Source organism: Plectropomus leopardus, chromosome 2, assembly GCF_026936395.1.
Source record: "Plectropomus leopardus strain MGB_pleo_1.0 chromosome 2, ASM2693639v1, whole genome shotgun sequence".
NCBI classification, from domain to species: Eukaryota; Metazoa; Chordata; class Actinopteri; order Perciformes; family Serranidae; genus Plectropomus; species Plectropomus leopardus.
Genome location: NC_142177.1, coordinates 11,772,840 through 11,787,606, shown reverse-complemented (window position 1 = coordinate 11,787,606; position 14,767 = coordinate 11,772,840). Strand labels below are relative to the sequence as shown.

Genomic DNA, 14,767 nt, shown 5'->3' with positions numbered 1-14,767 from the left:
TAGGAGACGGTCCTTATGTCTCCTTTAACCCTTTGAAACCTGAGCAAATTGGCTGGATTTCCCTCAAAAACATGGGAAGAAGGCAATGAGCAACAAAGGAAGAAATGGCCCAAAAATTAGCAAGAAATTAGTAAAACATACAAGAAAATGACCTGGAAATTTGTTTAAAAACAACAACACAGGAAAACAAAAGTAAAAACAAGGATATGACCTTGAAAAAGTACTTAAAAATTATAATAATTCTGTAACAGAATTTCAAATATGTAATTGCAATAACTATTAATATAGTTTTTCCCCCTGGATATTTTACTTTTTCCTAGTAAAAAGTCCCCCCCCCCCCACCCCCACCCTTTTAAATAAATACTTTTTTCTAAATCTAATAACTTCTCACAATTTGTGGTATATGTTTTTGAAAGAAATGGCACCAATTTGCTCAGGCTTCAAAGGTTCAAATACGGATGAAAAGGGTCTGAAACCAGCACAAGAATAGTGATGTCGCTCCAGGTTTCAAAGGGTTAACTCTCCTGCGATATCATTCTCACAGCAGTCACAGAAAGGACTGAGTTGCAATACTACTGAAGAACTAAGTCTAATTTTTTTTCAAATGGCAAGCAGAGTTGAATGATGAATGTTTTGTTTTAGTGCAGAAAACAGCAATTGTTGGAGATATTGATATAATTTTTTCCATGGTGTATTAAAACACTTTCATAAAATATCAGCACGCCCAGTACACACCTTTATCGTGGGGAATGTAAGGGTTTTGACAAACTAAATTTATCAGTGCCAATTTAGTAAAATCATCCTATTTTCTCAGAGGTTGCGGCCTTCACATTTCACCTGCCGCCTCCTTCTTTTGGCTTCTTTTCTCCTCTCTTTCCATCATTTCCTGATGTATTAGTCCAGGGCTTCTTCAGGATGATCCATAAAACCATTTAACAGCCTTTCTTAAGTTAAATCGCGGTAATCTTATTCCTTATCCACACACATACACACACATGCACTGACTGATGCCGCAGAGCATGTTAAAGTGTAGTGGTGGTGTCTGCAGCCCATCCACAGGCCCATTCTCCCGGGTCTTTATGATGCTAATGTACTCCCCAGTCTAATAAATCCCTGTAGAGCTGCAAAGAGTAGATCTTATAGCTCACTCCGATCGCCACCTTTTCGCCCAGCTCCCCCCGCAACACACATACACACGCTGCTATTACCGCAGCAGAAGTGCCTGCCTTGCACTTCCACAGATACTTGGGTGGCTGTTTAGTGAGAGGGAGAGAGGCGAAGGGTTGAGACAAATCAAACATGAAGGTGCAATTTAAGAGATGTTGGCAAGAGTCCGGTCCAGGCCTACAGTAGTGTGCTGGTAGTGGGAGTGAGGAGTAACACACTGAGAAACACTCATCACCTCTTTTTCTGATGGTGGGGCCGCTTGAAGTGGGTTTGGCACAGCACCTTGAGCTCCGCCATGGCCTACAGAGGGGTGAGGAAGAGGGAAAGTAAAATAATCACTGAGGTTTCTCTTAATGTTCAACAAGAAGATCCATTCAGAGCTCATCTATCAGGGCGGGAAGGAATGATGCTTCATTCTCTCCTCTTTTTCATCCTTCCTCCGTCTCACCCTGATGTCTCCATCTACCTGCCCCACCACCCTCCTTCCATCTATAGTCTTCTTCTGGCCGCTGGGCTCAGTGTGTGTGTGTGTGTGTGTGTGTGTGTGTGTGAGTCCTCCCTTCCTCCCAGGGGAGCAGTGTGTCACTCAGCTTGAAGCCCACAGAAGAGAGGTGAAAGGGGGCTGATTGAGCTAATTTAGCCCCTGGATGTGAGAGCAGGAAAGGCCTCACCCTCTGCTAATAGACAGACATCAAAATGGAGATGAGGGGGGGTGTAAGGAGGGAAAGAAGAGAGGAGGGAGGGCGGGCTATAAAACTGAGACGACTTTTTGATGGATTTATCTCTTTTTGTCCGAGGGGATGTGGAGAAAACTTTTATGAACACTGAGTGACATTGTGAAGTTGGTAAAGGTTTATGCGTGTTGCCTTGAATTAAAACCCGCTGATATTACTTATTGATCCGTCCTCCTCCATTAAGATACCGTCAATCACCGTCTGCTTTATGATCTCTCCTGCTCGGGCCACTCGCCGTACATCGTCCCTGACAGGCAGACTGGAAGTCACACCAAAAATACCGGCTTTTACCACATGAACGGAGATTGGAGGCACTTTTTATGGCCTCTTGCAGGCATACATACTCCTGTAGGACCTGATGGCCCACTATCAAAAAGCCTCTAATGATGATGGCATGGTGACACAACATTGATTTTAGCCCCATAATTCATCAGTGCTGCAGATTCAAGTTTGTTCAAGTTTTGGGGCACCTCTGAAACTCCTAATTCCTCAGACTTACAGTATTTCCAGAGTTATTTCATATTTTTTAACAAGATTTAGATGTGTTTACATGCTTGGGTTTCCATTTCAGAACCATTCTAATTTTATCCATGGGCATAGGTGTTGTTTCAACATTAGGGGGGTGGGGGCACATACAAAATTGGGGGTTTGGGGTCCTCTGCAAGAAAATTCTAAGCATCAAAAATCTAATTTTCCATATTTTGGTGAATTCTTACGCACCATTTTATGCCTTCTCTGCACTAAATTATTCCAGGTGACCACCAACTGCTTTCAATGTTGGTATTTGGTTGAATTTAAGTCATAGGGTGACCTAAACTCAATGTCAAGACGTTTGATTACGTCAGTTGATGTAGAATACCGACGATAGATGATGTTGATGTTTTGTCAGTTTTAAGTGTGTTGTTCAGTAACCAAAATCCATTGTCTTCCAACTGTCTCCTGTCAGTGTCATCTTGACATAGCATAACCACATTTAAGCACTGCTGGCGCGTCCATATAGGCCAACTAGACAGTTGCCTAGGGCAGCACTTTAGCAAGGGTGCCGTAATATATGTGTGCCAACTTTTTATGAGGAAAGTCACACAGTAACCAACTGCTGTAACTACAGGCTCCTAGCATACTAGGCTACGTTTTCTGCAAGCACAATGAATTGTTGGGAAGTCTGTCAATCGCAGCTGCCTGCCTCCCTCACCTTCCAGCTCTCACTAGCCAATGGCAACAGGCTGACTGACAAAGGTTGCCCTCAGACCCTGCAAAACGCAGACTGTTAATTTTTGTGTTATGCAGGAACACTGCCTTTTAATATTGTGTCGTTTAACTCATTTCAGTTTAAATGGCTTCAGAGGGAAGGAACACACGTTTACATTACCAAAGCAAGTGTGAAATGTGAACAAAACATTTAATAACATAAGCTAAGGTCCACTGGACATGTATTTACTGTATACACATTGCTGCTGATTGAGTAGCACTTCTGACACTCATATACCTCAAAGCCCGTTGCACAGATTGAATGTGCCTTAAGTTTGATCTTTTTCGAAACCCCCTCAATACATATAAATGTGAGGAAGGGAGCTATTTCACTGCCTGAAAGTTTTCTGTGTGTCATTAAAGTCAGATGTTAACATACGGAGAGAGTCTGAAAAGACACTTGCACAGTGTTTCTTTTGCTTGTGTTGTAAACCTGAAGTAAGAGAAAGACAGCTTTTGCAAGAGACATTGAATGAATGGAAAGAGTTAAGCATAAATTTGGCCTTGCAAAATGCTGTGTACACTTTTTAAAGGTGAGCTTTTTTTTGCCCCCTAATTGCAATGTTGCAGTCCATTAGTCATTTGCGTTTGATGAACAATTGCACATGAGAAAGTGGTATATAGAGAGTTTTACATTGCACTGGTGTGATTTTGAGAATTTCATCATTTTGAAATAGCTGTCAAGTTCTGTCATCACTCTGTTGTATAGAGTTCCTAACTGGGTTATTGAAGTTATTATGAAGATCTATTTGGTGTGTTTTTTGTATGGATTCTCAAAAATCTTGCATGATGAGTCACTTTGAGTACACAGTTGTATATGTAAGCCATTTTGGTGTTTGTTGTTACTGTTTGTTTTGTTTTTGTTTTATGTATAAGGTATATTGGCCTGTGTATGTTATTGCTAGATGGTACATTGCAAATGAAAGGACGGCATTATTGTTTTTTGCCTAGAGCAGCAAAAGTGCATGCACTGGCCCTGAATTTCAAATATTATTATTTTTATTCAGACCAAAATTGTCATTTTGACATTTTGACATCCGGTGCCAGCATGGATGTAAATAACTTAAATTTTGTCAAAATAAAAGCCCTCTGGTATTCTGAAAATACACATGTTCCAAACACTGAGGGGAATGTGTCCCCCTGCGACCCCACCACTCCCCGAAATCTGCGCCTCTGATTTTATCGGTATTGGACCTCAGCTGAGTGTCAAAAAGGGTTAAATAAAGGCAGTAACACATTGTCACTTTGAAAGGTCAAACCTGAGAGCTTATAAACACCCATCACACAGGCAAGGCAACTCCTTCCTTTCTCTTTTTCTCACATTCTCCCACTAACTAACTCGGCCTCGATGCTGCCGCCACGCACACCCTGTCCTTCTTCATTCCCACCTCTCCTGCCCCTCTTTATTCTGCCGCACCTTTGTCCATCTTCCTCTACATATTTAATACTCCTCGCTGACTCCCTTCAACCCCTCGTGCCTCCATTCCTGAAAGAAAAGGAGCTCAAATTGGCTGGAGAGATGAATAATGTCCCCGCCATTAACAGTGGCGTGGAAGGATCAGTCTTTTCATGTGTGCGAGAGGTGAGGGGATGGGTTGCCGGAGAGGAGGTGGTGGAGGGCCGTGGTCTGGGTTCTTTATTGTTCTTTTTAACTTTTGCTCAGACTGCAGGAGAGGAAAAGCAGAGGAGAGGAAGGAGGATTTACTGTACTGTATGTGGCCTGCACAGAGTGAGATAGTTGTTAAAAAAACAAAGAGCTGAGAGTCTCTGGTTGCACATGGATGCAGAGGCATCATAGTGGGAGAAAATTGGAGCCCCCAAAAGCCTGGATTAAAAAGTTTGTTTTTGTTTGCAATCTTCTTATTTCTAAGTAATTAACCTTTTAAGACCAGATGTCACAGTTGGTTGCAAGAGATCATTGTTTGCATGATCCCGTTTAAATAGATGCAAAATAAGAACCATAACAGCTTTTTTTGCACCAGAAAGAAAAGGTGTCTGTCTTCTGCTTCATGACGTTATAAGCTCGTAATGATGTCATTGTGCTACAATTCATGAGGCACGCGAATCGCACTCTGCTCATTAAAATAGCATATCTCAAAAACTAATAATGTACAGAGTTTAAATAACATTTGTAGTGTGAGCATTTTTTTATGGCTCTAAATTTAAAAAATAATTTGGATCATTATGATTTCTGTTTTTATTTTGTAAAATCCGATGAAAAAAAGTCTGGGTTTTGTAATACTGAAAGAAAACAATATTTAAATAGTCCTATTAATGATTATGGTTTATTGACTTACATAACTTTTAAGCTTAGGTGTGCAAATTTTAAAGATATGAGATATATTAAGATACTTCAAGAAATGACATTACAATAGGCAAAAATATAATACAAAAAATATAATATAATATCTATTGCCGAGTTTAAAGGGTAAATGCCATTACTTAATTAAAATTGGCTTGATACATTGGTTGAAAGACTGAATTAGGAATATTGTGTTCAATTTAAAACAGAAAACAGCTTTTGGCTGATTCTTTGCAAAATGAAGGTGAGCACATCTAAAACAGTTCCAGAGTGGTTTTGCCAAATGTCTGCAGTTGTTTAGATTAAAGGCATTCAGACAACAAGGAATTTAGCTTGAAGCATCGTATAAATGAATCAGTATCATAAATTAGCTTCATAGCTATAATGTTGAATGGCATCACAGCCTGTTTTATTGTATGTTGGGCTATAAGCATGCCAAGAGGCTAAATATCAATTCTGTATTCTTCATGCTTGGGTACAGTTGATGGCTTAGTTATTTATTTTTAAAAAAATCAAAAGGTGCATGAGAGACACATGGTTTCCCAGCCAACATTATTATGTGGGCCCCATGTTGGTAGTAAATGGGCTGAAAAATGGGCCCTATATGGTTCTATGGTGGCGTCAGGACAGTTGTCCATATGGATGGGTTTACCCTCATATGGGGGGGCCCACTTTGGGCTCATACCTGCTTGGTACCCAGTTAGCCTTAGCATAACCCATGTGGGCCCTATTTGGGTAAACCCATCTATTTGGGCAATGGGTGTGGGGCCTTTATGGAACCCGTGGACAATCCCGTATAGGGCCGAATTCTTTTTTACTGCATTTACTACCCACATGGGCCCCACATAAAAGTGTTGACTGTGTTGGGGGGGGGCACCCAGAATTTGGTGCTACGCCCCTGCATGGATGGACTGCAGCAAGTTTGAGGTAACATGTAAAAACTAATCCATAAAAAAATAGTTGAGTCTTCAACTTTTGGTTCTTTTAAAACAGATGTAAAAAGGAACAATCCTCCCTCCAAAAAATCATAAAAAATAAATTAGAAATATTTCCAGCATTGCTTCTCTATTGATGAAATTCAATTTTGCACCAAAATGAAGTCCATGTATTCTGGCTTCTCATACTCATTTCTCCTTAGATGCCATAAAAGAGAGTCTCTGAGTCCTCTTCCTGAAGGGCCAGTAGGGGGAGTTAGTGGTCCACAACACCGTGAAGGCAGAGCACAAACAAGGCCTGACTGACATTTCTTAGCATTGAAAATGAATATGTTGTTTGGAATTGCAATGAATGTCATACGCTGACAGAAAGAGCATCTGGTGCAACCTCTGTAAAATTAAGACATGCAGTTGTCTCTAAATTCCAGCGGCAGGCTACCCGGGAACAAAGTGTTGTTGGGCTGTTTGAATGATCAAAGATGTAGCACAAATACTGTAACATCTCAGTGTTGTTGGCCAGTTGGAAGGCTGCTAAATTAGGCTTATCAGTATTAAGATAAATAATGCGTCTGACATGGAATTTGTCTCATTTTGAAGGTTAACCGCTCCATCCTCTCCTCTGGCAGCTGATGGAGTGGCTGTGAGAGTGATGAATCCTGCATCACGTCTTCATTTCAGAGTGGGAATTTATCTCGAGCGGGGACCTCAAATGATGGACAATATCATCGTCCTTGACAACCAAAAAACCATGAAGATTACTGACTAACTAATGTTCTGGCGCGCAGGATTCATTCAATAAGCTCCTGACATCTATTTGTTCTTTTGCTGTGTTTGTTTCTCTATCTGCCAATCCAGCCATCCACTCATCCATTCATCCATCCACCTCGCAAATCCTCTTCCATTTGGTGTTGTTGTGAGAAGCTGTTTCGCTGAACTTAAAATCTGAAGGTCGCGAAGATTTTTTTCCTCCCTCTCCATACCTCCCTGAAAAGCAGCGTAGATTATACAGCCTACAGCTGTTATCACATTTATGCCCTTCTTCAAGCTTCTTTTTATTCTCATCCTCTCTTCTCCCGCCTTTCAGAGACCTGATGATAACGGCACGCCACATGACGCCATTGTCCTCCCAGTCTCTCTCTCTCTCTCTCTGTCGTAGGTGGAGATTTAAAGTTCTGTTTTAAAACTGCCACTGTTCCAATCCTACTTAACCCCCTCCCTCCTCCTCCCCCTCTTGTCTCTCCCCCCTTCCTCCTGAGTATACTACCTAACCCCTCTGAACTTCAGTCAGAGTTACTGAAGACCCGGAGTACACTGGGGAGTCAGCTACACCGCTGAGAGAGAGACAGAGATAGACAGAGACTTAGCTGCCTGCTATTCTACCACTCTCTCCGGTAATAAGAAAAGTTTCTGTTCTTTTCTGTGTTACAGCGGGGAGATAAAACTAGGGATCACTCACACTCACATGCACTCTTGGCGCGCGCACACCTACACGTGTATACACTCTAAAACTCACACATGATCTTGGAAAGGCACACGGCAAATTCAGAGACACAAAATGGAGGCACAATATCGAGACAAACTTGTACCATTTCTGAATCTTTTGCACAAACCTGTCCGGACGAAGCGAACCAAACGATGCAAGAAGAGAAAGGGAAACAAGTTTAGTCTGTAAGCGGCTCAAAAACCTGATTCGAATTAGAGGGCGATTTCCACAAAGGTCAATGTATTCAACTGATATCCTAAGAGGGAGGAAATTTAATACCCCTCTTTGGTTGAATTAATTAATTATAATATTAGGCTAGCTCTGGGGGCCCTTTTCTTCAGTGATTAAGTGAGCACATATCTTTAAAAGACTGTGTTGGTCTCTGGGGCCCTGGGCTTCTGAACCTTGGGGTGAAACAGAGAGAGATGTATTATACATGAGAGGACGGAGAAACACAGGCCGGTCTCCTCACCTCTATGGCAAGACACACCGTGTTCCTTATTTAGACCTTCAGTGTCTTCCTTTGCAAAGGCGCTTCTCTGTCGCCCCTCTGCCCTCCTTTGCTCCCTTTGCTGTTCAGCTCAGTGGGGCTCTTAAAAAACAGAATAGCACTCCTCAAAACCTGTTGTGCATCTTTGAACCTGTGTCTACAATTTAAAGGAGCATTACGATGTAAAGATCCTGCGGAAAAAGAAAAAAAAGTCTCGAAAACAAGGAAATATAAGCATTAAAATGTACTGTAAGTATCAGAAGTAAAAGTACTCATTATGCAGAAGGGTCCCTTTCCGAGTGTTAAATTATTGATGCATTAACGTGTAAGCAGCATTTTAATGTTGCAGGTCATCCAGGTTGTGCTAAGATTAAATATGTAGCACTGGATATAAATATTTTTTGAATCTTATGATATTGTTGGTGTGTGTTAGTGACTCATTGTTATAATGTCTCTTAAAATAGTTTTATTCAGTGGTGGAATGCAGCTATGTACATTCACTCAAGTTCTGTACTTAAGTCCAGTTCTCATGCGCTTCTACTTTACTTGAGTATTTGTTCTTGTACTTTACATTTAATGATACTTCAGACTTCTACTTCACAACATGCTTAAATGAAGTATTGTAATTTTCAGGGAAATGTTGTTTTTGTTGTTGTTTTTTTAAATTTCAAACCAAAAGTCTCAATTTACTTCAGATCAAGATTTTATATGCAAAACATATCAAAATAAACTTATTGCTATAAATTAAACTACCCAGCAGTATATTAAGCTGTTAAAATTAGCTAGTGACATTTTTTTTTAGCTAGTGACTAGTGACATTGTTACTAGTGACATTAAAATTGTCATGCTATTAAATCAGCAATAATAGTCCAATAACTAACAAAAAAAAAAATGTACATACCACATTTTGCATTATGAGAATTTTCACTTGTAATGGGTTAATTTTTACATGTTGGTATTTATGATTTTAATTGCTGTAAAACCTATAATTGTCACATAATATTGCCCATGCTTCTTATTAATTTTTGTCAGTCACCTGTAAAACAGTTGATTTGAGTTTTTTGAATGTTTTATTTACTTTAATCATTACATGTAAAATCATGATGTAATGTGATGATGTAACACATTATTTGGTAAGTCTGCCTAACATTTCAATAGCTTACTTGAGATTAATCTATTTATTTTGTAGATGTTTAACAGATTATCAATGGAGGATATGTGAAAATGACCATACCTACATATTTCAGAATCATTTAGTTGAACTTAAACTATTGAGTCAAGCTATGCATAGGTTCCAAATATACAAAAGCAAAAAGTACGGTTTGCCCCTGAAATGTAGAAGCATAGAAGCATAAAACTGCACAAAATTTATATACAAACAGTACATAAATAAAATATCAGTATTTTAAGATTTTACTAGACTTTGGTAAATCTACTTAGTTACTATCCACCTCTGTGTACATGTATGCATGTAAGGTACGTGTCACTCTGAGCATGAGCTAACCCCTGTGCTGACCCAGCTGGGAGCCTCTTAGCTGTCAGTCATGTCAAGCGCGTGTGTGCGTGTGTGTGCGCACGTGTGGGTGAGTGGCAGGTCTTTGACATCACGTCTAAATCATGGTTACTTAATGGCTGTTCATCTCTCCAACAGAGGTTGATGATGGAAACAAAGAGGAAGGGCAGGGACGACAAGAAGGTGATGACTGGGTGGCAGAGGAAATGATGGGATGCTGCCAGAGGGGTGTGAGTAAAAGTGTGTGTGTGCACATGTGTGTGTGGTACAAACATAAATATATGTGGAAAAGAGTGACTCCGGTTATCTGCATACTGCATTCACCTCCACACAAAGGTGCTGTGGTGCAAAGCGAATGAGTGCTTGTAACTAACACCCTCCATCCTCGGTACACACACACACACACACACACACACACACACACACACACACACACACACACACACACACACACACACACACAAACATACACACAGGACCGTAGGCATCCTGCCCCCACTGCCTGACCTCACTAAACATTCAGGTACAATTAATTATTCCTTCCTGATCTAACGGACGCAATACACTGATTGGACACCCTGAGGGTACAAGGGCACTATTTTAAAAACACTTTCTGGTCATGAATTTTAATCACCTCAAATGTATTGATAAATTATTAATTAAGTGACTTTAAGTGATGCCAGGTGGGCATAATTTCAGGAGTAGTAAAATGCTTTTGGGGCTGAAGTGCTGTGATGTGAAAGCAGAGCGAGGGAGCTTGTTATTTTTCTCTTAAAGCAGCTGTTTTATTTAAAAGGGATTTCTCACAAAGTGTTCAACAGTCTACGGGGCTTATTTGGTCAGGCGGTGTGGATCCGCCATTTTGCAAAAATTAAGGCCTTTTTTCATTCTTTGTTTTATTGCAGCTGTAGGGCTCCAGTGGTAGAAGAAGTAGTATTCCTCACTGAAGCCGATTTTTTGCTTGATTGAACTTCTTTTGTTTGGTTAGTGTGGCCTCGATCCTTAAGGGGTCACATTTTTTTGGGAATTAAAATACAACATATCAGCATTTTCAGGTCATGTGTGTGAAGTTTTGGAAGAACAAATACAGCACTGGTTTAAAGCCACACTTTTCAGCACACTTTTTTGGGGTGACATTCAGCATAAATTCCTCATAATATTGCTATAATATTAGGTTAACGTTCAGAAACTGAGACTGAATATGTACATGACTCCTGCTGGCACCCGGCAGGTTCAGAGTAAAAATACAGTATGTTTAAAGTGTGGGTTCTTGTGTGTCTGTGCCGGTGTCTGTTCTGCATGCGCCTGCCTGTTCTATAGGTTAACCTGCCGAACAAGACCCGAGCGGGAACAGCGCAAATTACAAATTACCTCCCTTATTAGGCCTGACCCCAAATTTCCTTTCATGAATATTCATTATGGTGGCCGCTCGGCGCGACAAGAAATGAATTTGCCCTCTCCTCAGAGTGGACTGTGAATAAGGAATGATTAATGGAATTCTGCGTGGTATGAATCCATCATTCCTAGGATGGAGGCTGGCCTGGTAATAAGGATCCAATTAGAGCCACAGTGGGTGGGACACAGCAGGAGCCACGGCACAAGACAGACCCTCTCTCACACACACACACACTTCTCAACTCTTTTTGCATTTTTCATCTCCAAATTTCATTACAAGAAATTGAGTATAAATGTACAAATTTACTGCAAGCAGAGCTAACTTTTCTTGCATCCCTTTGCTCTCCTTTTTGCGCTACAGAAGAGTTTCGGAGGGCGCTTGGCCCCTCCACCTCTTCCTCCCAGTACACCTCGTCTCTCAGCAGGAGCTGCTTTAGCTCTTGCTGGCACCTCCACCTTTCCTGGTTAATTTCATGTTCCGGTGCGTCCTGAGACAGCTCATCCTGCTGCCAAATATTTGTGTTGAGAGAGCAGCTTAATCTGGAGCTGGTTACATGCTCCTATCCACATGCACACACTCACACACGCTCAGGGTTATCAAGTTCCGCTGGTGTGTGCATTTGTGTATGTGAATGATTGCGGCACTGCTGATACCAGTGTGTGTCTTCCGCCCTCTTGACCAGCGTATCGACCATTTGGCCAAGTTACAGGAGATTAGCGGCACAGCCGTGTTTACTGCTGAAGTGCAACTGCTGTGTTTACACATGAACGGTTGACAGACGAGCTGAAAGGAAGCAATTCCCAGTTCATGTCTGTCTTTCAAAAACTGGTTGAGTTAGCCCCTCTTACTTCGGGGGTTTGTGCAAATGAAATTTATTGTTCTGCTAAGTCCATCTTAATTGAAAATAACCCATGTTTCACCTGTGGCCAATGTAAATTCCACTTCCTGGAACATCTTTATTGTCCCTTCATCTATTTCCCTGTGTCCTCTCTCCTCTCCCCGGCTTTAATGAGGTGTTCTGTTCCTCTGCCTCATAAACTAAAACCTTTTAGATGAATTACATCTCCTTAAGATTCATCTCCAGCACCGTGGCTTCTTTCCCCCTTTTATGATTGTATTTAATCCACATCACATCTTTATTCAGAACAAATACCCCCTGTATGACACCTCGCTGCCGCCGCCGAGCGCAGGCAGGGAAGAGGGATGTTTCGGCGAAAGGTAGAGACGTGGAGATGTGCCAGCACGGCTCAGCCCGCTCTCTGATGATATCCTCGATAAGACTTTTAGCTAATTACTGACTGCTGCCTCTGAATGCAGCTTCAGTGAAGAGAAAGGCAATGAACCTGCCTGCTAGCTCAATAGAGAGGCAGCAAGAAAAAAGAAAGGGGACGCGGCTGTTGAAAGAGAGACAGATTAACATTTGTTCTTTTACATGCCTCCCTCTGCCACACACACAATAACTTTGCTTATACTAATTAACAATTAGCAAAGACTGGTTGGCTAATTGTGTTATTGCTCCTAATCAAGAGGCTAATTACCAGAATGTCAATTTAGATTTAATTACTAAGTGCTTTGTTAATTCCCACTGAGCATAAGTTACCCTTTCTCTCCCTCTCTCCCTGTTTTCTCCCCTCCTCCTCCTCCTCCCTCTCCACCTCTCTTTCTCTTTCCTTCTCTCTTCCTTCCCCCCCTCGTTCCACACTGAACCTTTGCTGTGTTCTGGGGTCCTGTGTTGGGATTGGGGGTGGGGGGTGGGTAAATACAGAGATAAATGAGGCAAGGTGTTTGAGCAGGGGGACCAAGAGGCAGAGGCATTAATGAACAGCTTTTACCGCCGGGCCTCCAATTAGCCAACTCTCTCCCGCCAACATCACAGAGAGGAGAGATCCACTAAGATCTACTCAGCCCCCCCCGTCCCCCCCCGACCTCCTCCCAACACCACCACCTCCCACCGGCCCCTCGCAGCTGTCCCCGCCTCTCCACACACATTCACTGCACTGAACCCAACTGTACTTGTTGACCTGGCTGGCAGGCTGCTGTATACATCTGACCTTATAGGGATAAATAAAGCTGCATTCAGCTTAATTACACTGGAGGAAGTATACACTTTGATATAGTCTCTTCTGTTATAGTGAATTAAATTATTGAGATATACTTTGAACCAAAAACAATAATCATCATCATCTTACGAAGAGCAAGAAAACGGTTACTAACTGCAAACAGTGGTGGATCTTCCTGTTGGTGACATTGGAGGCGTCCCAAGAGGGCTTCCTAAGAGGGCATCCAAGAGGGCAAAATCTAATTTATTTATTTATTTTAAAAAAAATGAATATAAGGTGAAAATGATCCAAAGATCTATTGCTTTGTCTGTAGTGGCGGCTCCACCTGTAGTCCTGGCAGTGCAGTTTACATTAACATGTTTATCTGTGAGTGATCATCACAGTCAGAAGATGCTGAGCATTCATGGGTGTGGTGTAGAGGAGTGTATGTGGATAGCATGAGAGTAAGAGAAAATATACAGTGCACAGTGCAAAAAAAGAAGCAGGTTTATTTGTGCCACTTTCTCATTAGCTCTTTGATTTACGTAGTTTCTTTCTTTCTTTCTTTCTTTTTTTCTCTTTTTTTTGAGGGGTGGAGATGGGGGCAAGGGAAACTCAGATTGTGCTAGGTCGAGCACTGGTTGCAAGCGGCAAAAATATTATAATTATTATATTTAATTAAGTAAAGCCAGCGTAATTATTGATTTATTTTATATTAATTTTGTCACACAGTAATGCCCTTTTCCTCAGTCCTATGTCTTCCCTCATCACTACATTTCTTTAACTTTCATAGTTATAATAGCAAAGTCTATTTACTGTATAAGTATTCTTAATGTTTGAGGTTTTAGGTTTTTAAAAGATGGTTATATATGAAATAATAATTCTTTATTTTCTACTGTATTTATTTTGACTTTGTAATGTTTCACAGATTTAATGGTCATTACTTCTCTCTCTGTCTCAGACAAACCAAGTAAACCGCAATACATCATACACATATGTATACTAAATCACTTTACAATGTGCACTACATTTTTTCTGTAAAAAAAAAAAAAAAGAATTCACCTCAGTTTTACGTATTTATGTTGTTAAATTCATTCAGCACCTTCAAACATAGTGTTCAGTGTCTCACACACATGGCCTGAAACACAGATGTTCTGAATGCTTCTTATCTGATGCTTGTCTCTTTATGCAGGCATCTTGTTCAGCCACTGTTTGGTGCTGTTGTCTTACTATTATTCATCCCCTAGACCACTGCTAAAGATAGGGGGGAGTGGGGGGGCAGACACACAGACGTGCATGTGCACGCACACAAACACACACGTGCACATCTCTGTCTCAAAAAGAGCAGGCGCTTTCACTCTCCTCTCTAACTGCCTGGCTCCTCATACTCCTGCCAAAATACCATAAGACAGGGTATAATATATATAATTATCCCCACTTACATTAGCCATTATGCCAGT

The 14,767-nt window shown here is 41.1% G+C and overlaps 1 long non-coding RNA gene across 1 annotated transcript in view; it reads right to left on the bottom strand.

Annotated features, from left to right (window-relative positions):
* Positions 1-612: 612 nt before the first annotated feature.
* LOC148190154 (uncharacterized) overlaps positions 613-14,767 on the bottom strand; it is a 38,306-nt gene continuing 24,151 nt past the window's right edge. Inside the window, exon 3 of the long non-coding RNA XR_015778111.1 lies at positions 613-1,467. This is a non-coding gene — a long non-coding RNA (uncharacterized LOC148190154). The remainder of the gene's footprint in view (positions 1,468-14,767) is intronic.